The 27,574-nt window shown below is 37.8% G+C and overlaps 1 pseudogene; it reads right to left on the bottom strand.

The window, feature by feature from the left end:
* Positions 1 to 20,516: 20,516 nt before the first annotated feature.
* LOC137726226 (uncharacterized) lies at positions 20,517 to 21,089 on the bottom strand (annotated as a pseudogene).
* Between the last annotated feature and the right edge of the window lie 6,485 nt (positions 21,090 to 27,574).

Below are 27,574 nucleotides of genomic sequence, written 5' to 3'. Positions count from 1 at the left end.
TTGAAAATTTACAACATGTGAGGGGCGCGCATTAAGAATGAGTACCACCATTGATGGGAATGACCTTACATAAGCTTAAAAGTAAATTGAACTTATCCCTATATTAACAATTAATTTTATATTAAAACTCCAACTTTCTTCAGATTTGGTGTCATATGTCAAGCGGTTTACAAATCGGATTGAACGTCTTATGGCGTCAGTCGAATGGGGTCATGATAGCGAGTCACGTCACGGGTCAGGTTCTTCAGAGTGAAGCAGGCCTGGTAGTTTTGTTCAGCCTTATATCATTGAGCAGTCAACATCCCCCGTCACGTCGAACATATATTGTTGCGGAACATGCAATGCGGGTCGAGTCGACACACTATCTCTCCATATGCATATATTATCTCTATGTGCTTTGAATCGTTGGTGCTGGGAGCTTCAATATATGTAAAAGAATTAAAAACTTAGCTTCATAATAGGTCATGGCAGAGTGGCTACAGAGTACCGACAGGGTTTGATTTTAGATTAGATTAGACGTTAGAGTATGAAACTGATGGAGTTCGAACTCACACGGTGATGTAAGGATAATGCTTTTTGTCATGATTGAAGCTGACTATTTGGTAATTAAATTTACATACTTATTTGTTGTGTTGTGAAATCTAAGCGATCCATTTGGCTACTGAAGACAATAACTGACTTCTTCTAGGCCATTGTCAACTTGGTAAGCATGTTTTTCACTACACTGTTCTCCGTATAATAAGAGTCGTCATGTTCTCTGCTCTGTAAAACAATAAGAGCTCATTTAGATTGTTTTTAAAATGACTGAAAGCGTTTTTGGTGAATTTTTCTTTTTGAAACAATCCTTAGTAAAATTGCTAGTAAATTGTGGGAAAACATTGAAAGTGCTTCTCGTAGAAAGCACTTAAAATGATTTTGAAATCCAAAAATATTTTCTCTAAAAACGCTTTTTGTCATTGTAAAAGCACATCTAAATGAGCCTTAACTTATTTTTTTTTACTAGAAGCTTATGCTCTCACTACTTTTTTTTTTTGGTCAGTCACTACTTTAATTGCATAGATGGAAAAGTCTGATGCTTACAGAAGAGTATCTGCTTCTCGAAAGAAATAGAATGCGGTGGCCCGTGAGCATCTCTCTCTTTCTCTCTGTCTCTCTCTCCCTCTCCCTCTCTCTCTCTCTCTCTTCATTATTTGATTTTCTTTTCTTTTAATCCTCGTTGATATTGCTTCATTATTTGATTTTCTTTTCTTTTAATCCTCGTTGATATTGCTTTCTGTTTAACTCTCAGGTTCTCCACCTGCCTGTGGTTCCTGCTGTGGTTAAATGGGGGAAGAGCATCTCAGCATAATATCTGCCAATTTGGGCTATTTTGGGAGTTTAATTTTTCTGATATTATTCATCCTCAAATGTACAAAATATATAGGAAATACAAATACATGAATTAAGTACAAATACATCTTATTTACTCTTCACACATTGAACAAAAAGTAGAAGAGTTAATGAACCTATGTATAAGATTCAATGAACACAATGTTCAATGAACCTAATCAACATACCCCAAATTGCTTTAACAACTTTTTGTAAAAGATGGCTCAAGCAACACTGGATCGAAAGTGCCCATAGCTTACGGTTTGGAAGAAGAGGTTCAATGTTGTGCTTGATTGGGCTTATGAATCAATTTTGGATGGGGATTCCGACACTCTACTATGCTTATTGGTCACGGCACCCCCCCCCCCCCCAAAAAAAAAGAAAATGATCGGTAACGCTAACATGAAATCAGGATGCCGGTGCAAGGTTGGGCTTCAGATGCTCGGGCTTTTAGGTAGGTAGTGCTTGGCCCACCACTTGTCTTGCCAATTTGACCCACTAGATGAGGTTTTTGGGTTGGAGGGCATATTAGGATGCTTGAGTAAAATTTTCTTAACCATACCCAATTGAACCACCAGTTTCTGTCATATAATAATGTTTTGTTCCCTTTCTTTTTAGTGTAGATAATATCTTTTGTTAAAAAAAAATTGTTTTGCTTAAGGCAACCCGTCTCCTAAACCCCTAAATCTAGGATGTGTGTGGGTTTCTTGGATATTTTTGAGTTGGTCACAACTTCATTGAAAAACCAAGCCCAAAGGCAGAAACAAATAAAGGCCCAAAACGATGGAAAGTAAGGAGTTTGCTAGCTGTGGGGCTAAATCAAGAGACAAGATTATATTGCAACACAATTTAGAGCCTAAGTTTTCGGAGAGCCTGGAATAGGGATGGGCAAAATACCTTGGATACGGGTAATCACGATAATTCGCTCATTTAAACATAATAGTTGTGGTTATAGATAGCCGTTTAAATACATGGTAATGGGTATAACCATTTGCCCGTAAAATATAAATGGGTGAGGATGAATATTAACCGCGGGTACAAACATGTACCCATTTAACCGTTTGATATTTCATACAACAAGGATTTGGTCCTTCTTGTTGATCTACATTTACTAGTAAATAAGTTGTTCGGATTGAATTTCATAATGGATTTAGTTGTTTCGTGGTACTTAACTACCATTTTTAGTGTTTCCGTTTATTTCCCTTTCAATTTCTCTATACTAACCTGATTAAACTGAGTCAGTACAGTCACTTGATGTTGGAATCTATTGCATTTTCCTTTCTGTTTAACTGAATTCAAGAGAACCCAAAGAGAGTGATAGGAATTAAGCATTCGCTGATTCGCATGCCCGCCTTGAAGTGTCTCATTTTGTTTGCAGTTCTTTTTTGTTAAATAAAGGTTTTGCAGGTACGGAACTTTCTAACTACGTTGATTTGCATGGTGAGTGGTGTTATCTGTATTAGCTTCTGCTTTCATTTCAAAATGCGAAACCTTTCTCCCCTCTAACACCACTCCTACTATTCCAAACGCCGCACCCAAGACCCTCTCGTAATGAAGCCCTTGTGATTAATGTGAGATAATTAAGGCCATTCCAATGGACGATCAAAGGGCTCAATATAGCTCGTTTTTGACAAAAATCGGTCTTGGTGGGCTAAATTGAATCTTAAAAATAAAAAAATAAAAATTCTCGAGCTAAAGATCCTTTGGGCAAGCCAAATGTAGCCCATTTGAAACCTCGGGCTACTATTTATGGAGCCCGCCACCCGCACACAGTCGCACAAACAAGCTCTATGAAGCGTTAGTTGTTGAAATCCAATGGGTCAGGGAGATGATGGCTGGTCTGGTGTGGATGTGGTTCAATTTGGGTAGGGCGGTTGTTGTTACGAGTTATATATTTATATATTAGTTAAATTATAAATAATAGTCTGTTGTTCCATGCTGATGAAGTGCATATGTAATATTAATTGTAATTCCTATATATACTTCATTTTGGAGATTAATGTATATACAAGGAATTCCTAAACATGGCATCAGAACAATTCCCTCTTGGTGACTTGTGTACTTTAATTTTGTGCCCACTTTTCTCAGTATCGTAAAAATATATAAATAAATAAATAAATAAAAGTGAACAGTGCCATGCTACAGTACATTGCTACATTGTCGTGAACAGTGCAATGCCGGAACAGTGATTCTACTACAGTATTCTGGAAAATTGTCTTAATTCCGTTACGTATTTTTTGTGTCTTTATTGTTCATGTTTTAGCTAAATGGCTCAATATAATCAGAGTGTTGTTATGCATCTTGGTGGAACAAATATATGGATAATTGATACTGGGGCCACTGAACATGTGACTGGTGACCTTAGAGTGCTTGATGAGTTACATGATTATTGGTGCAAATGGAGCATCTTCCCCTGTGAAGGGTGGAGGCACTATCTCTATCACTTCAATCTTACCACTGGTCCATGCTTGACTTGTTTCTGATGTTAAGTGCAATATTTTGTTGGTAGGAAAACTACTTGATACCTTATATTGTTCTAATCACTTCTACCCCACGTATTGTTATTGTCAAGATATTCAAACTTAGAAGATAATTGGTTAGGGTAAAAGAATTGGGGGTTTATACATCTTGACTATGGAAGACACTGTTACTTCAAGTTCAAATAACATCAAGTTCTAGGTGCTAAAGTGGATAACAAACATCAAATTTGGTAATGGCATCAACATTTGGGACATCCATCATTCAATTATATGAAACATCTATTTCCTTCTTTGTTTCACACTTGTAGTGATTCAGAGTTCAAGTGTGAAACATGTGTCATGGCTAAGAGTCATCTTGTTTCCTTTCTCATAAGTGATTCTAAAGCTACTCTGCCATTTGATTTGATACGTTTTGATGTGTGGGGTCCCGCGAAGGTTACTTCTAATGGATTTCGTTGGTTTGTTATTTTTATTGATGACTATACTCGATTACCTTGGGTGTTCTTGATGAAGAATAAGAGTGACATCCCTTTACTTCTTCAAGAAATTTGTCAATGGTGTCTACTCAGTTTCAGACCAAAGTTAAGGTCTTCAGGTTTGATAACGGAGGAGAATTTGTGAATCACACTTTGGAATGCTATTTTTGTAATCATGGTATTATTCACCAGACGACTACTCCGTTTACACCCTAACAAAATGGTGTGTCCGAATGATTCTTGGAGGTTGCTCGCTCCTTAATGTTGAATAAATTTGTTCCTAATCATTTGTGGGGTTGATAGGAGCATATTTAGGCGACTTGCTTAGCTTGTTTTCGTGCATCTTTGTTGTTAATTCATGGTTGTTTTAGTAGATTAAGCCATTTTCGTGTGTTTTTAGGTTCATATGGCTAAGGGAGCAAAAAGATGCATTTTGGAGCATTTTGGAGCAAAATTGGGCTTGGAATGGATAGCATATGATTGGAGCCAAAGTGTTGGACGAATTTGAAGACCTTGTATTCACTTTGGACATAAAACAAAGGGCCTAGCCCATTCTCTCTTAAACCAACCCCAAGGCCATGCATTTCCTTCCAATTCCAAAACCCACAATCACTTCAAAAGCCATGCAAATCCATATTCAACACCCTAAACTACAACCATGCATCATTACACCACCTTCTCCATCTTCATTCCACATGCATTTCAACTCACATGCACTCATCATCATTCAACCTAGTGTCACTTCCATACTTTTCCATTGTATAATTCATCCACATGCATCTTTAATCATTCACTCACAAGCTTTAACCAACAAACAAATCATCCAACACATGCACCCATCTTCATTGCCGTGGCTTTCCCCCTTAATTCCAGCTTCACAACCATGCACAACACATGCATTCCCACCCTTACAAGACCCTAATCATTCATCCATACAATCTTGCATAATTCACAAACACATAATCATTCACCCTAGCTTTAATTCACATGCATTCACACACTAACAACATCTCAATGCCGTGGGTTCCCTTTGCTCCCCTTGTGCAATTCCAGTTTTCACATGTGTCCTAACTGTTTTTCCATCATTCCTCCACACAAATGCTTAAACAAACAGCCATATGTTCCCTCCACTACCCCTATAAATACCCTAGCATTCACCCATTCAATTCATATCTCATATTTCCATTCACAACACTTCACACAACACAAATACCATTCCATTGCCGTGAGTCCCATTTCATTTTCTGCATATTTTCTCTTCATTCTTCCATCTCCAACCACTCCCTACTCCATTCCACATACACCTAAAGCCCTTAAGCTCACCTTAGACCTTGTGCTACAACAACGAGGAAGAAAAGAGTGCTTAAACGTTCATACAATTCAAGTTTGAGTTGTTGGAATGTTTAGGTGTTTCTTTGATTTCAAAGTTTAAATTAATTCTCTTTGTTTTGTACGTATGAGAAGGGAAGAGAAGAGTGCCTAAACGTTCATACAATTCACGTTTGAGTTGTTGGAATGTTTAGGTGTTTCTTTGATTTCAAAGTTATGAGGAACTAAACCCCCCTTTAGCTAGGGGGTGATTCGAAACTATGTTTATATTTGCATTTTGAATTGATTACGTTTGGTTGGAATTTCATAAGTTGTGGATTCAATTCGTTTAACTGTTTGATTGATAACTTATTTATGTATGTTCATTGAGATTGCAAGCTTAATTTTCATGCATAAATATGACGCTAGAATATAAGTGAATTTCACCTAATCGTTATGAACTTATATTCACAAGTAGTAGAGGTTGCTTATAAACAATCGCGTTAAACGAATTCTTGGCATAAGTTTCATGCGTATTCCATAGTAACGAATGCCTCGTCGATGTTTATGATTTCCGTTGAACTTAATGATCTTGGTTAAATGTCTCTATCATGCGTATTCCATAGTTAGGGACTTTGATTAAGAATAATTTGGTTGTAATGCGTATTCCATTCAATCCAACGAATTTAGGGAAATCTGAAAGTTAATCTAAGCGGATCTAATTAACTTGGAGCATTGAGTTTCACAACTTATCGAAAGACCAACTGAGAATCAATTTTGTTTGCAAGTGTAACATGTGTGGAGAAGAACCCCTTGGCTATTCCATCATCCATATTTTCATCACATTCATATTTACATTTTGCCTTTAATTATATTCTGTCTTTTTAATTTAATATCGTCCAAACACAATTCCCCCCCCCTCTATTTTGTTAAGTTTTAATCATTCGTATTTGTTTTATTTTTGTATCTTTAAGCTTTTGGAGTCATAAACATTTGCAAATTCGTCTAAATCAAGTTCTAGCTTCTATTTGAGTCAATTTGATTGTTTTAGACAATTTGAGTTTTTCAAAGCCATTCTGAGTCATAGTAGTCTTGTTAAGAGTATTTTAATTTAGTTTTTATGTTTTTAAGTCAATTTAGAAGGTTTTAGCAAGCCCTCCTAATCCCCGGTCTAGAACGATCCCTCACTTATCCATTCTACTACAATTGTCAAACGAGGGTTTAATTTGAGTGTCAAGTAAATCTCGCATCAGGGGTCATGTTGTTTGGTTGTTGTGTACTTGATAAATTGTGCCCCAAGTAAGGTTCTTGATTTTCAAACACCGTTTGATGTGCTACAAAAACATGTTTCTCTTGTTTCTGTATCCAAACTTCCCTCAAAATTGTTTGGGTGTGTGGCATATGTGCATGTCTACTTTCATCAGCGATGTAAACTTGATGCATATGCTCTTTGATGTGTATTTATTGAATATGCTAATAATAAAAAAGGATATAAGTGTTATCATCCTCCAACCTAGAAAACTTATATTACCATGGATGTTACCTTCTACGAGGAAGTTCCGTATTTTGTGAAGCCCTCTTCCGACTCCCTACTTCAGGGGGAGAATGGGAGTGAAGTGCAGATTCGAAGAGATGGTATGGATGATGTAATTACAGGCAGAGTTGGGGATGAAACCTGTTATGTTGCGTGATACTAACCAGTCAACTATAGATGGTCATCGGTCAACTGTCATTCCCGAGACTATTTGTACTGACAACCCATCGAATATGCCCAACGAGTTGCCTGTTGTTGGTATGTTTGACGAATTGCCTTTTGATGACTAGTTGCCTGTTGCTAGTATGACTAACGAGTTGCATGTTGATGGTTGGTCCAATGATGAGTCTTCTAATGGTTTGGTACAAGAATGTGACACACATAAGGTAAATTCTTATGATTTTTCTACTTATTAGTTGTCTCTATGAGTTAATCGTGGAAAACCTAAAGTATAATATGAGCCTGATATGCATGCCAAAGCCAAGTATCATATCAACAACTATGTGTCTAGTCATCGTTTGTCCTAACCATATGCATCTTACATATATTAGCTATCTAGTGTATTGGTTTCAACAAAATTGCTGGATGCTTTGTCTAACCCTAAGTGGGTTATTGCTATCAATGTTGAGATGGAAGCTTTGGAAAAAAATTCCACTTGGGATTTGGTTCCGTTGCCAAATGGGAAGAAAGCTGTTGGATGTAGAGGGGTGTTCATTGTTAAGCATAAAGCAGATGGTTCTATTGACCGGTACAAAGCCAGATTAGTTGCTAAAGGTTATACTCAAACCTCTGTTGTGGACTATCAGGAGACTTTTGCTCCTGTTGCTAAGCTTAACACTGTGTGTGTTCTTTTCTCCTTAGCAGCAAACCATGATTAGCCCTTATTGCGATTTGATGTTAACAATTCTTTCCTTCATAATGATTGATGTGAATTTAAACTAACCTAACAAATAGATTAATTCAAACCAAATTTACTCGCAAGTGCACGATTCAGTTGTAGTAGGAATATGTAAATACAAGATCGAATCCACCGAGCTTGATTTAACAATTTAATCCTATAACTATTTCTTAACGAATTGAAACAAAGATTGGGTTTGTATCAAAGAAGAATTAAAATTAACAATGATTAAACAAAAATATGATTGAGAGCAAATGTACGAAAACACTAAGGGTTTGATTCCACCACTATTTATCATAACCTAGTATCCAACTATCAATCCATGAATTATCAGATTAATGAAAACAACTTCCGTACATATTTTTGTGGTCAGGCTTAAACTCAAAGAAATTTGAATTTTACCATGGTCAGGCTTAAACTCAACTATTCCTACGATTTATATATCCATGGTCCGGTATACACAAACAAGTAGAAATCCAATTAAGCATAGTGAGAAACAAATTAACTACTTATCAACTTGGTCCTGTCAAACAAATAGCTAATTTTCTAGGAAGCCGCACAAACCAATATTCGTCTACAGTCGGTTGAAAATATAAGTTTATGATTCTCATTCACAAAGTATCGATATAATCCAATTCATGGTAAAAAATAAATTCATATGCAAATAATTTCAATATCAAAATCCTAGGCTATGGTCAAGCACAAAGAACCAAATATCAAAATTCCAATTCAACTAGCAAATGAAAACTAATGATCAATCTGAAATCCACGAATTAAACAATCAAATAACTAAAGTAATCATAATTAGGGCTTCCTCTTAGCCTTAGCTAAGAGTTTAGAACCCCCATGACAAAGACGTTCATGGTAATTCTATGGAAAATAAATTGCATAAAAGCTAAACTTAAAAACCTAAATTGCTGCTCTGCCGCTGCTCTCTCTGTTTCACGCCAAAGGAAAAATCCCCGTCCTCTTTTGTATCTTCCATCCCTTTTATATTCTCTGAGAATTAAATGGGTCCAAACCCTACACGTCCAACCCACTTACAATTTGATTTGCTAAGCTAGAATCCATTTAGGAATAGGAAAGTGAAAACACCTTCTCCAAATTCTCCAATTTCATTCTTTTCTTGCACTCACCACTCCAAATATTAAGCATCCACCGCTTGGAAATGAAATAGAGAAAGTAATTCCTTGTCTTCATGTGTGAAGTTGAAAAGCCCTTTTTGGTCACGACCAGCTTTTAGTCCAAATAAATAGGAATCACACCACTGATTGATCTTCAACCCAAAATGATCTTCAACCCAAAAATGAAATAATAATTAGTTAAATAAGTGAAGTCAATGTGAATAGGAAGACTAAAACGTAAAGAATGTATTAAGACCATGTTAAACTCCTTTTTTTTTTTTTTTTTTTACAAAACTAAAGTAGTTTAGCTCCAAATAATCAGAATCAAGCACTAATAAATATAAATATAAGGGTAGCAAATGTAATAATTTTGTGTCTATCAGTGATCCAAAGGAGGAAGTTTATATGGATCACCCACCTGATATTGGCATATCTCCTAAAAAAAAAATGTTGTGTGCAGATTGCGAAAGGCTTTGTATGATTTGAAACAATCTCCTAGAGTGTGGTTTGGGAGGTTTACAAGTTCAATGAAGAATTTTGGGTATTTTCAGAGTCCATTCAGATTATACTTTGTTTCTAAAGCTACGAAATGGTAAGGTAACTGCATTGATTATTTATGTTGATGACATAATAGTGACTGGTGATAATCAGGAGGAGGTACAACGCCTTCAAAAGTACCTAGCTATTGAAATTGAGATGAAAGAAATGGGGGAATTGAAGTATTTTCTTGGAATCGAGGTTGCATGATCCAAGCATGGTATTTTTTTGTCTTAACGGAAACATGTTCTTGATTTATTAGCTGAAACATGTATGTTAGATTGCAAACCTGTTGATACTTCGGTTGAGCAGAATCATCTTCTGGGCTTATTTCCGAATCAAGTTCCTACTCATAAGGAATGGTATCAAAGGCTTGTGGGGAGATTAATTTATTTTTCTCACACTCGCCTTAGCATTGCTTATGCAGTTAGTGTGGTAAGTCAGTTTATGCACTCACCTAGTGAAGCTTATATGAATGCAGTAATTCGTATTTTGAGGTACTTGAATATGGCTTCTGGCAGAGGCTTGGTTTTCTCCAAGAATGATCATTTGAATGTAGAAAGGTATATAGATGCATATTGGGCAAGTTCTATCTGTTAGAAATGTGCCCTAAAACCAATCATATGATGATACTTTATGGACATTTCACATGTTAAACTAATCTAGTTTAATGTAAAGGGCAAAGATTATTGTTTGAGCCGTCTCATATAAATGTTATATGCTTAAAGGATAAGTCCAAGGAATATGTGATTGGAAAAATGCGATCTAAAGAAGTTAGATTCATGAGACCATTCTTTCGTTGACACATCCTAAACGTTCCTGATCATAGGATTGTCAATTGGGCATTGACAGTCCGTTAAGATCAGTACGTGCTATGTCGTCTCTCAGGGAGAGTGACTAGTCTCGAGTCATTGGTGTGTGTGACATCAAGACAAGTACGTAGGTGCTCAATAGAGAATGAGTTCACTGAACACGATCAACGAAGAGTTCTCATATTCATGTCACATGAGAACTCATGGTTGGGATAATGCAAATTAGTCTTTTGACCTGAGGCATCACAGTTGTCTTGTGGTTAGGTCCTTAATCTTTGATTATGTCAAAGTCACTCCATCAGGAGGGTGTCCACGGCATCGTTGGGGTTAAGCCACTTAGCCATGGAGGCAAGTGAATGCGCAACAAGGGATCTCTAACCTTTAAACTGTTTGAGGGAGAATACTCTATGATATGATTTAGAATCTCTGGCCAGAGTATGAATGAGATTTAGGAATGTGTTCCAAATCACATTCAAGGTAATCATATAAGCACAAGACTCACATTGGATAGTAGACATGAATAAACTATCAAACCAAACAATGTGGTCAAGAGTATTGTATTAGAGAAAGACCGTATTGCATTTGTAATCCTAAAACTGAATAGGTTCTCCACCTCTTCTGATTAGCTTGGGTAACCATGACATGCTGCTAGGCGTCAACCATCGTTTGTGGAAGCCCTAAAAGTGTATTATCACTAACGGGAGAATTGAAAGTAAGTTTCAATTCACAATCGATTTGAAAGAGTTTGAATCGCCCATTGCCTCGCTAAAAGGAACCTAATGGATCGTACACCGTGTAAGGTAGAGATTGAAGATTCAACGGAGATGAGTAAGAATAATTAAATGGTTTAATTATTTATGGCAAGGATTAATTAATATGATTATTAATCAAACGAATAAGTTCGTTAAAAGACCACGGGATAGTTTTGGACCTTAAAGCCCAATGGGCTTCGAACGTCAAGTCCATTGACTTAAGTTGTATGACAAATTAATGAATAATGATTCACAAAGGCCCAAATAGCCCAATAAATCCCATATGGCCGGCCATTTAGAGGAGGGTAGTGAACTTGGCTTAATTGCAAGTTTGCCACTCCATTGTGAGGTGGTATAAAGACATCTTTATAGCCATTTCATCCTTAGGGTTTTCTTAGGAGTAAAGATGAGAACAAAAACCTCCCTTTGCTCTCAAAGAGGCCGGCCACCCTAGAGGAAAACATCTAGCAATCTTACTTCCTCTAGGTCACTCATTTCTTCTACAATATGCCTTGGTGTGGAGACTTAGAGGTTCTCAATTTTGGGAACTTGGAGAAACCTTTTCATCCATCCAAATCCATGGATCTAAGATGCAAGGAATGAAGGCCCTCTCTTTGGGTGATTAGCCTTTGCTTATGCAAAGAGGAATCTACAAAGGTATTGATTTCTCAACTCACTTTGTTTTGAGTTGAGTCTTGGTTCACCTATCTACTAGGCTTTGAAGTTCATGGGTTAAGTTTTGTTTTTGAGTGCATATAAACATGATTCCGCCTTTTAATTGTTAATTGCATGTTGTTGATGTTGCTCAAATGAACTTGTTTTTCACAAATCTTCCTTCACTATCACCGACTGACGATTTACAACTGGATACTTTACTTTTGTGGGTGATAATCTAGCTACTTGGAAAAGCAAGAAACAAAAAGTGGTGGCTAGGTCAAGTGCTGAAGCTGAGTTTCGTGGTATGTCTCATGGTGCATGTGAGTTGTTATGATTGAAAAAATTGTTGACAGATCTTGGGTTTAAACCCAAGGGTGCTATGAAACTCCATTGTGATAACAATACTGTTATTGAGATTGCTCATAATCTAGTGTAACATGATCAAACAAAACATGTGGAGTTGATCGACATTTAATCAAGGAAAACTTGGATGCTAGAATTATTAGCTTTTCGTTTGAGGGATCTCCAGATCAGCTTGTTGATATGCTTATGAAGGTTTTGTCTAATAGTGTGTTTTCCAACTCGCTTGACAAGTTGGGCATGCATGACATCTTTGCTCCAACTTGAGGGGGGGGGTGTTGCGAGTTATATATTTATATATTAGTTAAAGTGTAAATAGTAGTCTGTTATCCCACATTGATGAAGTGCATACGTAATACCAATTGTAGCTCCTATATATAATCCACTTTGGAGATTAATGTATATACAAGAAATTCTCAAATATTGTCCTATATAATTTTGGTATTATACCATGTTTAATTCAACTGTTGTTTGGGTTTGTTGGAAGAGAATGCGAGAAACAGGGAGGGATGAGGATGAGAATATAGTAAATAAAAAGGTGGAGCTTGATAAGCTCATATTTATATATATTTTATATCAAATTCACTAGTCTTTTCTTAGTTAGTTCCTTATATTTTTGAGTTATTTAATTTGTGTTTGTGTTTTGTAGGATTTATCAAGCAAAGAAAAGAAAAATAGCACAAGTGGGATTTTAAGTAACAAATTAGTCAAAACTGCCTGTGCAGGTCAGCTGACTTTGGAAGCAAGTTGTGGACAGCTCAGAATGAATTAGAGAATGCCCTTTATATGTTTGGAAAGATAAGGATGTCTATTTTCAGGATCATTTCGTGGATTGTTAATATCATTTTTCTAGAAGAAGTTATGGCTGTTTTAACACTGAAAGGTTCCCAAGAGGCTGAGTAGTTTGTGACTGACAAGAAAGCATTGAAAGCAATAAATCCAATAAAACTAGCAGCCAAAACTGATGCAATCAAGAACAAACCAGTTGACACCTATTCAAATATCAGAGGAAATGGAATTAAAGATGAGGATTAAGACGGAGTAATTGGCATAAAGGCTACCCAGGGAGTTACAATTGTTTTACCATTTTGCTCTCACTTATTGTCATCACTAAATGGCTATTAGTGGGTGAGTTAAGGAGAAGAAAATGATGCAGCAAGAATTGGTTTAAAACTAGCGTTGGGGAAGGAAGGAAAGGGGAGGCCTCAGTTGATTTCTTTTGGTTCTATTTTCTCAAACTCATGTCTATCTTTTGTTTTAACTTAAGGAATGTGTAACTAAATTTTTAGTAGTTAGGGGCTGTTTGAAGCCCCGAATATGATTGCAAGTTTGTTATGACATTTCGTTTGAATTACTTTTATGAATGAATGAAAATTGGTTCACTACTTATCTCATTGATGAATTCTTTATGTGTTTTCTACGGATGCATACTTAGTAAGCATATCTAGAATTTTAATGCTATGAATATGTGTGTGCCTACCCTTGTCGAATGAGGACCTACATATGTTCTAGAGTAGTACTTGTTAATTGCGATTAACATGTGAATCAATTTCTAGGATAAGTAAGATAACGCCAGTACTTACGATGCCTTGTGATGACTCAAACTCTTTTCGTTCTTAATGATTTCTACTTGTTAAATCTATGAACATGCCATTCTAGATTGCATGCTAGGGACTAAGTTAAGTTGAAACACCATTCTCTTAACATACCACATAAGAAAGAGTAATAGGTTGAGTTCTAACATTGAGCCAACTTGAGCATCTTCATCCAGAAATAGAAGGAATTTGAATGAAACATAACATGTTTGTATGATTATTTGGTGGTGGATAACACTTCCCCTAACTTGTTTTTCTTAATTTGTGAACTACTTAAAATCTGTTTTTGTCCTGTTTTTGTTCAATTTAATTTAAATAGCAAATCAACTCCAAAAATCCCAAACATTTGTATGAGTGTAACACTGTGTGTCTAGCGTTTGCATATAAAATTTCGTAGACTTTAGATAAGTGTAAGTCAGTCTAATAATTATTGTTTTGGTGGCTGGCTAGTAGGGACATCAACCCAGTTTTTGTGACATTTTAAGTAGTTAGATAAAACAATCTTTTGCGGGAAAGACCCTTATTTTCATATGCTACAATTGACAAATCTTAGTAAGGAAAATCAATAGGACATTTGTGTGCTACTTTGTGGTGTGCTTTTAATCTTATCAGAGCTGCTAGATCTGCTTCGATTTTGAGATGCAAATGGTTGGGCAAAAGTTATCTAACAAAGAATGAGAGGGGAGGAGCACCTATGGGAGAAACAAAAAGACTTTTTTTTTTTTTCTAATTGTTAATTAATTAGTTTAAAATTAATTATTCATTTAAATATATATATATATATATATATTTTTTTTTTTAATTTTAATTTCTTGTTTAATTCAGTTTCAATTTTTTTTTTAGAAATTTCTTATCCCTCTCCATTGCATTTTAGATTAAGTACCTAAAACCTTCCAACCTTTTAATGTCATCTAAATTGGTCTCAACTTTTTAAACATTCCAAAGAAATACCTAACCTATTGAAAATGTCACATCCATTGAGTCCTAATTAAATTTTTGTTAAATTAACCACGATTTACTTTATCTCCTACATCGAAGGTCATGGAACCATGACCTCTACCAAGTAATGGTCACCACCACCCCGTTCAGGCAATTACCTCCAAACTCAGCGCACAACCACAAACCTCACCTTACAACTTAAACCACAAATTGAGAAGATGGTCATGGAGGTTGCTGAGATGGTATGGACTGCCATGATGTAGCCACCATCATCTTCACCACCCACAAAAAAAAACTTGAAGCTTTGCAAGCCGAAAATCGACAAATGAGGAAATCACATGAGTAGAAACAAGCTCATTGAAGCCCTATATGAATTCTTAACCCTCTTATATGCTAGGAGATTTCTTGATCTTCATTTTTGTTTTCCATTTTATTCATGAGTTTATTTATTTTTATATTTCATCTTCATGCATTTTTTGAAATATTTTTATTATTATTTTGTGTCATAATAAGCAAATAAGTGGGACTCATTATTACCACATGTGCATTTAATGGAAAATTAATTGGGACTTAACAAATGTGACATTTTCAATAGGTTGGTAGTTGTTTGAAATGTTTAAAAAGGTTGAGACTAATTTGGAATGACACTAAAAGGTTGGGAGGTTTTAGGTACTTAATCCTTTCATTTTTTATGCTGTTTTTTTTTTCACTAAATATAATTTTAATTAATTTTAAAATGTGGTACTTTAAGTTTGATTCTTACCAAAAACGGATTTGAACTACATTGTGAGGCTAAGCCCACCCCTCTTAGTGTAGATAATATCGTTTGTTGAAAAAAAAAAACATAGTATTTACATGTATGAGTCATAATATTTTTCAATATTCTAAAAAGTGAAAAAATTGTTGTAGCCTATTTTATCTGACAAGGTAAGGGGGCCTGGGGAGAGGGAAGAGAGATTGAGAGATGTGTTTGTAGAATTGTAGGGGAATGTGTGTGTTATCTCTCCTACATAGTGCCTTTATTTATAGTAGTAAAGGAGAGAAGAAATTCCTTCATCCCCAAGGAATGCAAGTTGTAGTAGGAAAGGATAACTAGAATCAAATCTAATCTAGGATTTAAACAATCACATATAAACTAGGAAAGTTTACAATACTCCTCTTGAGTGTGTAAATACTCAAGGTAGATTTAGCATCATACAGAAGTTGAGAAAGTCGACTCGTCGGCGCTAATTCTAAGGAACAACGCTTATTCTCAATAAGGTAGCAACTTGCATAAGTAAGTGAATCTCACTAAAAAAACCCTAAGGCTATGGCAAAAACCCAAGTAGGGACAAAATCCATAGTCTAATGAAAAATGTGTGAGAAATGCAAAAGTTAAAAGTAACGTCTACGGGACGTCATCAGGGATATGATCAGCCCAAGGTGGGTGCCTCATTAAAACCTAGTTAGGTAGCAAAAACCTAGTGGGAAAAATGCTCCTAATCATAGGGAAAAAAAAGTACATTCAGATCAAACAAGGATACTCCCATTGAGTTTGACACAATTCCAAATAGAAATAGCAATGTTACAACTCATACAATTTACGCTTACCAATTCTTTGAATAAGCTTCTGAAGCGTCATCTTCGGCAGTGATTTGGTGAAGAAGTTGGCTAGATTGTCTTGTGAACGGATTTGCGTGACTTTAATCTTCTGATGCTCTTGTTGTTGATGTGAAAAGAATAACTTTGGCGCAATGTGCTTGGTGTTGTCTTCTTTGATATAACCCTTCTTGAGCTGTTCAATACATGTTGCATTGTCTTAAAAAATCATCGTAGGGACATCTACGGCGGGGTAGCGATCGCAGGAGCTTTAAATATGACCCACAACTGCTCTCAACCAAAAGCATTCCCAATTTGCTTAATGTAAGGCAAGAATTTCAGCATGGTTCGACGAAGTGGCAACTAAGGTCTATTTAGTTGACCTCTAAGAGATTGCGCTGCCTTCAACGGTAAAGACATAACTCATTTGAGAACGTGCCTTGTGCGGATCATACAAATATCCTGTGTCTGCAGAACAAGGCGAGAATCCACTCGAGAAGCAGGGGGTACTGCATTATTCGAAGATCCATAGGGATATAACAAGCCCAAATTCGTAGTACCTTTAAGGTAACGGAAGATGTCTTTCATGCCAGTCCAGTGTCTGCGCGTTGGTGCATTACTGTATCTTGCCAAAAGATTAATAACGAAGGAGATGTTGGGTTTAGTGCATTGAGCTAAATACAATAAAGCACCTATCGCACTTAGATAAGGAACTTCAGGCTCCAAAATCTCTTCATCATCCTCCTTCGAACCGAAAGGATCTCATTTTACATCTAGCGATCGAATGACTATATGAGTACTTGAAGGCTTTGCTTTATCCTCATTAAAGCGGCGCAACACCTTTTGCGTGTAGTTCGATTGATGTACTAGGATTTCATTCAAACGGTGCTCTATCTCAAGATTGAGACAGTATCGAGCCTTTCTTAGATCTTTCGTCTCAAATTTTGTCGTCAGGTACGCGATAGTTCTCACTAGCTCTTTAGGAGTTTCGATAAGGTTTATGTCATCAATATATACTGCAACTATCGTAAATCCGAAATGTGACTTCTTAATGAACACATAAGGGTATAGTTCATTGTTCACATATCCCTGACCAGTCAAATACTCACTCAGATGGTTATACCACATTCTTCCAGATTGTTTCAAACCGTAGAGTGAACGCCTCAACCGAATTGAGAGCGTGTTCTAGGGTTTGGAAATATTTGAACCAGTCAATGTAAGTCATTCGGGAACTTTCATATAAATTTTCGTATCAATATCCCCATAGAGATACGTAGTTACTATGTCCATCAGCTGCATACTCAATTTTTTGGAAACTACCATACTGATAAGGTAGCGAAAACTAATCACATCCATAACGGATGAATAAGTTTCATCATAGTCAATCTCGAGGTGTTGTGAGAAACCTTGTGCAACAAGACAAGCTTTGTAACGCACAATTTTGTTCTTCTTATTACGCTTTCGAACAAAAACCCACTTTTAGCAAACGAGCTTCACATGTAGAGGAGTAAGAGCTACAGGTCCAAACACCTTGCATTTCGCAAGCAAATCGAGTTCTACTTGGATTGCTTATTTCCAGTTTGACCAATTAGTTTTATGTCAACATTCATCAACGAAACGTGGTTTAATGTCATCACTCAACATGATCTCAGTAGCTACTGCATATGCTAATGCATTGTCGACAATCATTTCATTTCTACCCCACACATCATCTTGGCTAGCATAATAGACCGAAATCTCACAATTCTCGGGATGAGGATTCGTCTCTTCAAAAACGCTTCCGTAATCTAGAATTTCCTCATGAGTTGGTTAAAATGAGTAAGTGATAGTTGGATTCACGGTAGGCTATTCGGGACCTTGTGCTATGGATTTCCTTTTCTAGGGGTGTGAATCCTTTGAACCAAGAGGTTTGCCATGCTTTTGTGTAGGGGCAGATGATTGGCTAGTCGCTAATGTACGTGGATTACCAAGATTGGCGTCCTGGGCCTCCAGGAGAGAAGTCCGGCGTACATTTGGTACATCCAGCTTTGCAAACATATTCGCAGATAGAATATGTGATCTTGTCACTCACGCTAGATCGGTGAAATCATTTGGCATGCTTTGAGCTATGCTTTGAAGATTTAATATACAATGCACTTTAGTTTCAGATTGAGCGGTGCGGAGATCTAAATGAGCAAAGTAGGAGTCGTCCACGATAATTCGCGTCGTTCTTCAGGAACATTGACGTTCTTATCTCTCCCTAACGACGAGAAGATTGTCTCATAGAAGTGATAATCCGTGAAACGACCTGTAAATAGATCGCCTGTCAAAGGTCCTAAATAACGAATAATCGCAGGAGAATCATATCTGACATAAATTCCAATCCTTTGCTAAGGCCCCGTTTTTGTACGTAAGAGCGGCAAGATCAGCACATAGACCGTCCAACCAAGAACGAGCAGATATGATATGTCGGGTTCATATATGGTAACTAACTGAAGGGTACTAAATGGTTGAGTCGTAACAGGCCTCAAGCGGACTAAATTTGCTGCATGCAATATTGCATGGCCCCAAGCAGCTATCGAGAGCTTGGTACATATGACCAACGATCAAGTAATCATTTGTTAGCGCTTATTGAAAGCTTCTGCCAGGCCTTTCTGGGTATGAACATGGGGTACGAGATGTTTAACTTTAACCCCAACCGGCATGCAATAGTCATCCAAAGTTTTAGATGTGAATTCTCCAACATTATCTAATCAAATAGATTTGATCGAATAATTAGGGTGGTGAGCTCTGAGCTTGATAATTTGAGCCAACAGTTTGGAGAATGTAGCGTTCCTTGTGGACAACAAGCACAGGTGTGAGCAACGTGTAGAAAAATGGGAGGATTCAAGCAAATCTTGTCGTAAGAAGGCTTAGTAATAAGTTTTTCCATAGAACATGTTTGACATGCAATTCCTTGGATCGAACCTAAACTTCTGGTTAATGGATGCCTATGTGATGATTTGAGGATATGGCGCATCACTATTCGTCCAAGATGTCCCAAACGATCATGCCAAAGTATAATTTCATGCAGGGTCCCAGTAGTAGAGCCAACCACATAGTGCCATTCTATGGGGCGTATGGTTGTGGTATATAGACCACTCGGGATACACTTCTGGTCCTATTCGTAGGAGGTTATGCATAGAAATTCAACTTCGTTTTCTATGTGGCTTTCAGCGTGACAATTGTTATCTCTAATGTCCTTGAAACTCAACAACATTCTTCTGGAACGTGAAGAATAGAGTGTCTCAGCAATGGTCAAGATTGTACCATTAGACAACATTATACGTGCCTTACTGTATCATTCAATCAAGTTGGATGGGCCTGAGAGAGTTGTCAGAGGTGCATTCTTAGGTATGAAGTTAGTGAAATAGATGTGTTCACTCAAAACGGTTTGTGTGGTTGCATTATCTGCCAGACAACTAACTTCCCCACTAGTCATACTTAGAATGAAAAATTAATTTGAATAGGTCACATGCATAAAAGTTATAAAAACAATTATCAATTCAAAATAATTTCATTTATTCAAGGATGGTAATTAATCAAAACTTAATATCCAAAACAAATCACTAACAAACAATCCAAACATAAGGGAAAATTGTACAAAAATCAACCAAAAAACAAGGGGGGGTTTGGCCACTAGGTGGAATTCGGCCCCATTATGCCTAAGATTCTAATCTTTCATAGGGGTGGTATCCTCTTGAAAATAAAAAACCTCCATCTTTGAAGTCTCCGGTTCGTCCACTTGCACGAAGTTTGATTCAAACTTCTAACGATGAGATTGATATTCAGCTACAACCTTGTGGGGAGCTCGGCAAACACGGGACCAATGGTCATTTGAACCACAACGATAACACATATCTGCATCCATGGTTTCAGGTGCTTTGCCTTTATTCTTGAAGTTTGGGGCCTTAGGAGTGAGGTTTAAGACTTTTGGGCTTTGTTTCTTTCCCTGGATGGGCCATGACTCTGTTGACCTTGGTGGGATGGTTTCTGGCCGCCCTTACCATGCCTTATTTGGCGGTTTGGGTGTTGGTTTGTGCTATAATGTGCTTCAGGCACATTAGTCGCCCCAGTAAGTTAAGCTTGATGATTCTTCATCAATAGCTGGTTCTACTTTTTAGCGAGAAGTAAAACAGAGATCAAATCTGAGAACTTAGTGAACTTCTGAGCTCTATATTGTTGTTGTAGGATAATATTAGTATTAGAGAAGGTCGAATAGGTTTTCTTCAGCAGATCCTCTTCGGTCAAAGTTTCGTTACAAAACTTAAGAAGTGATCAGATTCGACAAACTTCGGAATTATATTCATTCACAGACTTAAAGTCTTGGAAGCGCAAATACTGCCAGTCATGTCTTGCTTCGGGCAAGAATATGTCCTTTTGGTGATCAAAATGATCAACTAAAGCAACCCATAGTGCACGTGGATCCTCCTCAGCAAGGTACTCGGTTTGCAAGGCATCATGAATATGTCTTCGGATGAAGATCATAGCAGTGGCTTTCTCAGCTTCGCCAGTCGGATTGTCTGTCTCTTCTTCAATGGCGGCACGTAAGTTCTTTACAGTGAGGTGGAGCTTCACATCTTGGACCCACTTAAGGTTGTTCCTTCTAGAGACCTCCAAAGCGGTGAAGCCGAGTTTGTTCAAATTCGACATGTTCTTATTACAAAATAGATGGACAAGATGTGGTTAATGTAATGGAGGAAAAAAATCAATCCATTCACATATGAGTAGAACATTCATGTTCTAATAGACATGTATTGGTTAATATTTGCATGAAAAACTTCGGGTTTTCATGGGTAATGTTTTCAAGTGAAAACTTCAGGTTTTCAAACAAGGCATGTTAATAGAAACTTCGGGTTTCAAAATAATTATGAACTTCAAGTTCATATGTTCCTGCAGACAAACGCAAATATATGCAAAAATAGACACATAAATATGGAACAAGAAAATATGTAAATAGAACTTCGGGCCTATAATTATAATTGAATTAATTATTTGGACTTTGGGCCAAATTAAAGTGTGGGTGAAAAAAGTAATACCCAAATTGTCTAAAAATATTAAACAATCGAAGATCCCAAAAATATAGGCCAAAACCCACGGGTGGGCTGAGCAAGTTTGAATCGTGCTACCAGGCCCAAGAATTAGGCTGAGTTGAGTGGATCAGGCCACGGGAGTTCAAGCCTAAGGTAGCAAACGAGCTACCTAGAAAGAAAAAGGTAGGGCCCAAGAAATAGAGGCCTACATGGATGCTGATCTAGTACGGTGCAGTGCATATGGGACACCATAACCCTCGAGCTAGTGTCACAGTTTGGGCTAAAGGGGCTGCTATGGGCTACATCATGCAAGCCCAAAACCGATGCTGGGTTTTATGCTTAGGCCTAGAAGGGTTTAGGCCCAAAAGGTCGTAGGTCAAACTGAACACAAATCTTAGTCGTGTTAGGTGTGCGCATTGAAGAAGATGTTCGGCGCCACCACTTATGGTGGTTGTGTCTGGGTTGTTGGGACTCAGGGCGAGTCACGGTAATCATGGACAACCACGAAGATGGTTTAATCTCAATGTTTCAACAACCAAAACCCTAGAAAATTTCAAATCAAATTTTTGAAAAAATTCCCACGAATCTTGGTCCAATTTCGATGTGGGACGACTTCTGGTCATTGGCAACGTGAACGAAACGTGCAGGGTGATAGTTGCAGGCCATGTGGTCGATATAGACAAGGACAACGTCAATTGTGTCGGGTTTTTTGGGTTTCTACCTGGAGTTCTTGGCTCCAGGTTTGGGACTCTTAGCTTCGGCATATCTCAACCATCAAGCTACAAGCTTGGGCATGGGTTCAAAGAACCTAGTCTGTGGTTTCTGATTTCTTTTGTTTCCCTTTTTCTTTTTATTTATTTTTTAACTCAATTCATATACAACTTAATTCAAAGCATATTCAATTCAATAGTTTAATGCATGTACATATATTTGATGCAATTCATGGATAATATCAAATTCACATAATTCAACAATTATGAATATAATGCATAAACAATTTATGTAGAATCTAAAATTCGAAAAACGTAAAGTTGGGTCATGCATTATGGTGAATGTTCATGCTATCAGGACTGCAAAAATATCGAGATAAAAATTGTTGTTTTGAAAGAACCTGATTGCTTGATGATATGGATGAATTGGTTTGATGCAGAAAATTTCCTCGTCAAATTCCTAACCACAATGGTAGGAGCATGCTAATAACGTGTTGTAACCTATTTTATCTGACAAGGGTAAGGGGCCGGCGGCAAGGAGAAGAGAGATTGAGAGAGGTGTTTGTAGAATTGTAGGGGAATGTGTATGTTATCCCTCCTACATAGTACCTTTATTTATATTAGTAAAAGAGAGAAGAAATTCCTTCATCCGCAAGGAATACAAGTTGCAATAGGAAAGGATAACTAGAATCAAATCTAATCTAGAATTTACACAATTACATATAAACTAGGAAAGTTTACAACAAAATAATAATTTTTGTACCATTGAAGATGAAACATTATAGCCCTGCACTATTCGTTTAAAACTATATTTTTAGGATGTTATATTTAGAAACGAGGGCTAAGGCCTGATTTGGTACTGAGGTGATTCTAAAAAAAACTAGTATAAAACAAAGCTGGGAGCTGTTTTTGTGTTTGGTAAATATTTAGCTTCAGCTTTTTTTTCATAGTTTTGGGTGAAAAAAAGCCAAAAACAATAAGCTGCAAAACTCAGCTTTGAAAAACCGGTTTTTTTTCACATCTGTTTTACATAAAAGTTTACCAAACACTACAATGCTGCTTTTTTTTTTTTTTTTTTTTTTCAAAAGCACTTTTATAAAAAAGTTTACCAAACACTCTACTATTTTATTTCTCAGCTGCTTATTCTCACAGCACAGCAGAAGCAGCTTTTTTTTCAAAGCACAGTAATACCAAACTAGCCCTAAATCTGCTATAATCATTAGAGAAGGCCTAAAGTACTTTGAGGTGCATGGCTTAAGTTTTTCTTTTTGTTTGATTACGAAAAAGTTTAATATTGAAGATATATTTTCACACAAGTGTCTCAATCACCCCGTGACGAGACGGAACCGCTCATGTGACATACCAATTGGTGCTCCCTTTCCTCTTGTAATTACTAGAAAAAGATGGACAACAATTGAAAATTTCAAATCATGCATTAAAAAAAAAGATTGATATATAAAGAACTTAATGGAGGGATAGTGATGTAATAGGGTGGCGGTGTGGGATGAGGGGAAGGTTTGGGGTGGTTAGGTTTTTGGTTTGGGCAATGTTGTCTATCTTGTACAAAATTTAGTGTACAAATTTAATCTCTTTAGCAATTTTTTTTGTTTTTTTTTATCTACCAAATTTAGGTTACTATTTCTAAACTTTCAAGGATGTAAGTGTAAGGTCATGCCATATATCCGGTTACCCACCCCAAAATTTATTATTCCTCCTTTCTTTAATTTCCACGTAAATCATCCAAATACATTTCAATTTTTCGTTGGGCAAATACCCCCATTAATGTATCTTAGTTTGTATTACTCCGAATGCCCTCGTAAGACAGAAAAATTGGGAACACTTGGTGGTGTATCTTGGTTTTTCAATTTCTAATGTCACGAAGCGATCAAGTCCTATGGAATTTGGGTACCTAAGTATATTACTTCTCTCGCACCATGATTCATGTGCATGAGTTAGAAATATGTAAAACCGTATTTTTTTTGGAAAAATTAGTATCCGGTCCCTAATTTTTAATGTTCATTGATTAAGACCTTATTAGTTTTTAGATTTTAATCAAAGTCCTTAGCATTAATATATTAATGAATTACATGTATGTGACAGCCCGTTCCGGATTTTCGAACCGTAGGGGTGAAATGACGATTTTACCCCTATTATGGTTGTTTCGTTGTGTGGTTGTTTTTGGGTGTTGCTTGGCTGGTTTTGGACCACACACACACCACACTCACTCACCCTCTCTCCCTGCCCTGTCCCGAGCCATCTCTCTCCCATTCCTATTCTTCTTGTACGGACGACAGCCAAAACCATTGAAACCTTCACAGATCGAGGAAACAAATTACATATTCGTGCTCGTGAGGTCCTTGGGAGTTCAACCATACCCATTTCAAGTAAGGATACCTTCGTTTTCACGTCGAACTCGGGATACCCCGATTTGGTCACTGTTCATGCACACGTTAATTCTTGTGTTTTTTGGAATTTCAAGCTTGTAGGAAGCTTGGTGAGGTCCTTAGGAGGCTCGGGGTGGTTCCTTTGAAGGTTTTGGACGTCGGGATCGTGAGTTTCAAGCTTGGCCAGAGTTGGTGGTGTTTTCTCGGCGAGTTTCCGTGGGTTTTAGTGGTTGAAAGTGGTATGGATTTGTTCCTCTTGTTATAAGCTTCATTTTGGTACCAATTTTGTGAAATTTGGTTGAAAAACGAAGAAGATACAAGGTTTTAAAGTTTTCCCGGTTTTCCGGCGTCGACGATGGCGCCGAATTTTGGCCGAAAAAGACGACGGAATATTCCTTCAGTTTGAACGGAATATTCCTAGCGGCGTTAACGGAATCCGTCAGATTTAACGGAATATTCCTGACGGCGTTAACTGACGCCGTCAGTGTGCCAGGCACGTGCCTGCGCGTGGGCGGCGCGTGCAGCGTCAGAAAATTTTCCTAAAAATATGGGGATGTTCCTGAGGTTGAGTATATCACGTTGGTGTATTCATACACCCCATTTGAGCATTGTATGAGAAGTTATTTCGTGATGTTGGTTATGCGCTTTAAAATTAACGTTTTTATAGTTGTTTCGCATATAGGTGAGACCTATCCTAAGGACGAGCGCGGTCACTCGAGGCAAGGGGGTTACGACCCTTCTACATACCAGTGAGTGGGCTTTTGGTTTTCCATATATACTTATGCTTTTCCCAGAAAGTAAAATGAAACGTTTATACGTTTATATGCCATGCTTATTGTTTGCCATTTATTTACGCATTATTAGTCGCATATGTATAAATATGTTTGGTGCTGCGGACGCACAGGTAAGTGCTAGGTGAGTTATGATTTATGTTTATATTCAGTAGTGATTTGAGATGTATAGAGAGCTCATAACCTGTACCCCCGGTGTTAGTGCTCCTGCCCAGAGTTGGGCATAGTCCTTTATGTGATGTTCACCTCCCGCACCGCACGCTCATCTTGGATCCAAGTTAGGTGCACAGTCCTGTCGTACATACCACTTTAGGTGGTTCCGACTCTTAGGTGACCCGCGATTAGTCGCCCAGCCTTCACGTGATCGTTGCACTTGAGCGTACTTATTGTACACCCAGTCCTATCGTACAGACCACTTTAGGTGGTTCCGACTCGTGTACAGGTATAGCTAGTGAGTTAGAGATTTGAGCTCTAGATTCAGCCGTACAGGTCACGTTAGGTGACTCCGGCTGACAGATTACATGGCATTGATTTGACATTACCTGAGCACTTGCATTTTATTTTGAGGCTTTTGGCATGGCATATTTCTAAGCATGACTTATTTATATGTATATTCTATTTTTTTTCTGGGAAGTATACAAGTTTTACGACGAAGGGTTAGAATCTTGTTTATGAAATGGTTTTTGAAAAGCTTTGTTTTTGCCCACTCACACTTTTTGTTTTGCGCCCCTCCAGGTTCTAGTTGGCTAGTACTTGTGGTGGCTCCCCAAAGGATTTTCCCGGCATATCTAACAGATTATCACCAGTGTAGGACCACCTTTGGGTGTGTTTATGTTGTGTTGTTTCTCCCAGACTACATTAGGTCTTCGTGCTCTGAACTTTGTTTTCACACTTACACTTACACATGTATGTACTTACTTTGTGTAAAGCTGGTTTTTATTTATTCGTACTTTTATTATTATTCTATTAGCTTCCGCACTGTGTACATGGTTACGTCACTTCCACGTGACGGCTAGCATGCCCTCATCTCGATCGGTGTGTCAGTTTGGTATCAGAGCCTAGGTTTGGTAGTCCTGTACTTTTGTGAGTATTCTAATGGTTTTGGTGTCTTCTGCCAGAATTATGCCGCCTCATCAGGAACCACGTCGCTCTGCTGAGCCTAGTTTCCTCGATGTAGCTCAGCTGGGGGAAGCTATCGCTACAGCTATTCATTCGACACTCCGCCTTCCCCAGAGGACTCTTCTGGAGACTATGTATAATCTGAAGTTGGATAAGTTCGAAGGCAACGAGGGTTTTGAGGGTGCAGAGCGATGGCTAGAACATATTGAGAAGACCTTTCGTGTTCTGCATAATTAGGGGAATCTCCCTGTTGAAAAATGGGTAGAGATGACATTGTGGTTTTTGGGTAAGGATTCTGCATCCTGGTGGGAACAGGAACTTCGTCGTTTGTCTCAAGTGGAGAAGACTGATTGGGATGTATTCAGAGAGTTGTTCAGGAGAAGGTTTGTGCCTCCTAAGTATATTGACCGCAAAAAGCAGGAATTCACTGACTTGAGACAGGGGAAGTTGACAGCAAATAAGTACTACCGGAGATTTACTGATCTGTCTTGCTATCATCCGGATGTTGCTGGCAATCCAGCGGAGATGCTTCGTTGTTTCCGTTTAGGCACTAAGAAGAAGTGGCGTTCGATGGCGACCACTACCCCTTGTGACACCTACCAGGAGTTTTATGAGATTCTGTTGAGAATTGAGGATTAAGAAAATATGCCGAGCAAGAGTGATGAGGAAGAGAAAGACGGTAATCAGAAGAAGATGATAAGGGCAAGGGTCAGGCGTTGCTCGGACCTCGTAGGACCCAGAACTTCAAGAGGGGTGGCACTAGTTCTAACTCTTCTAGCGGTGGTTTTAGCTCCACTGGTCAGGGTCATGGTGGTAGGTTTGCTGGTGGTGCTAGAGGCCAGAAACAGGGTGATTTGGTAGAGGTAAGGCCTCAGTTTGCCGCAAGTGTAATAATCGGCATTTTGGTGAGTGTAGGCTGGGTTGCTTTACTTATGGGCAGATGGGACATCGGGCTGCAAATTGTCCCCAGAGTCAGCAGAAGCCCCAGCAGACTTTCTTGCCACCACCTGCACCGATTCAGCAGATTCTGGGTCCTGGTAGTTAAAGGCAGACGGGTCGAGGTGGTGCCTATTACTATTAGGGCGATGATGGTCCTTATGC

Source organism: Pyrus communis, chromosome 15 (assembly GCF_041283825.1).
Source record: "Pyrus communis isolate YQ-2024b chromosome 15, ASM4128382v1, whole genome shotgun sequence".
In the NCBI taxonomy this organism is placed as follows: domain Eukaryota; kingdom Viridiplantae; phylum Streptophyta; class Magnoliopsida; order Rosales; family Rosaceae; genus Pyrus; species Pyrus communis.
This window is presented reverse-complemented; position numbering and strand designations above follow the sequence as displayed.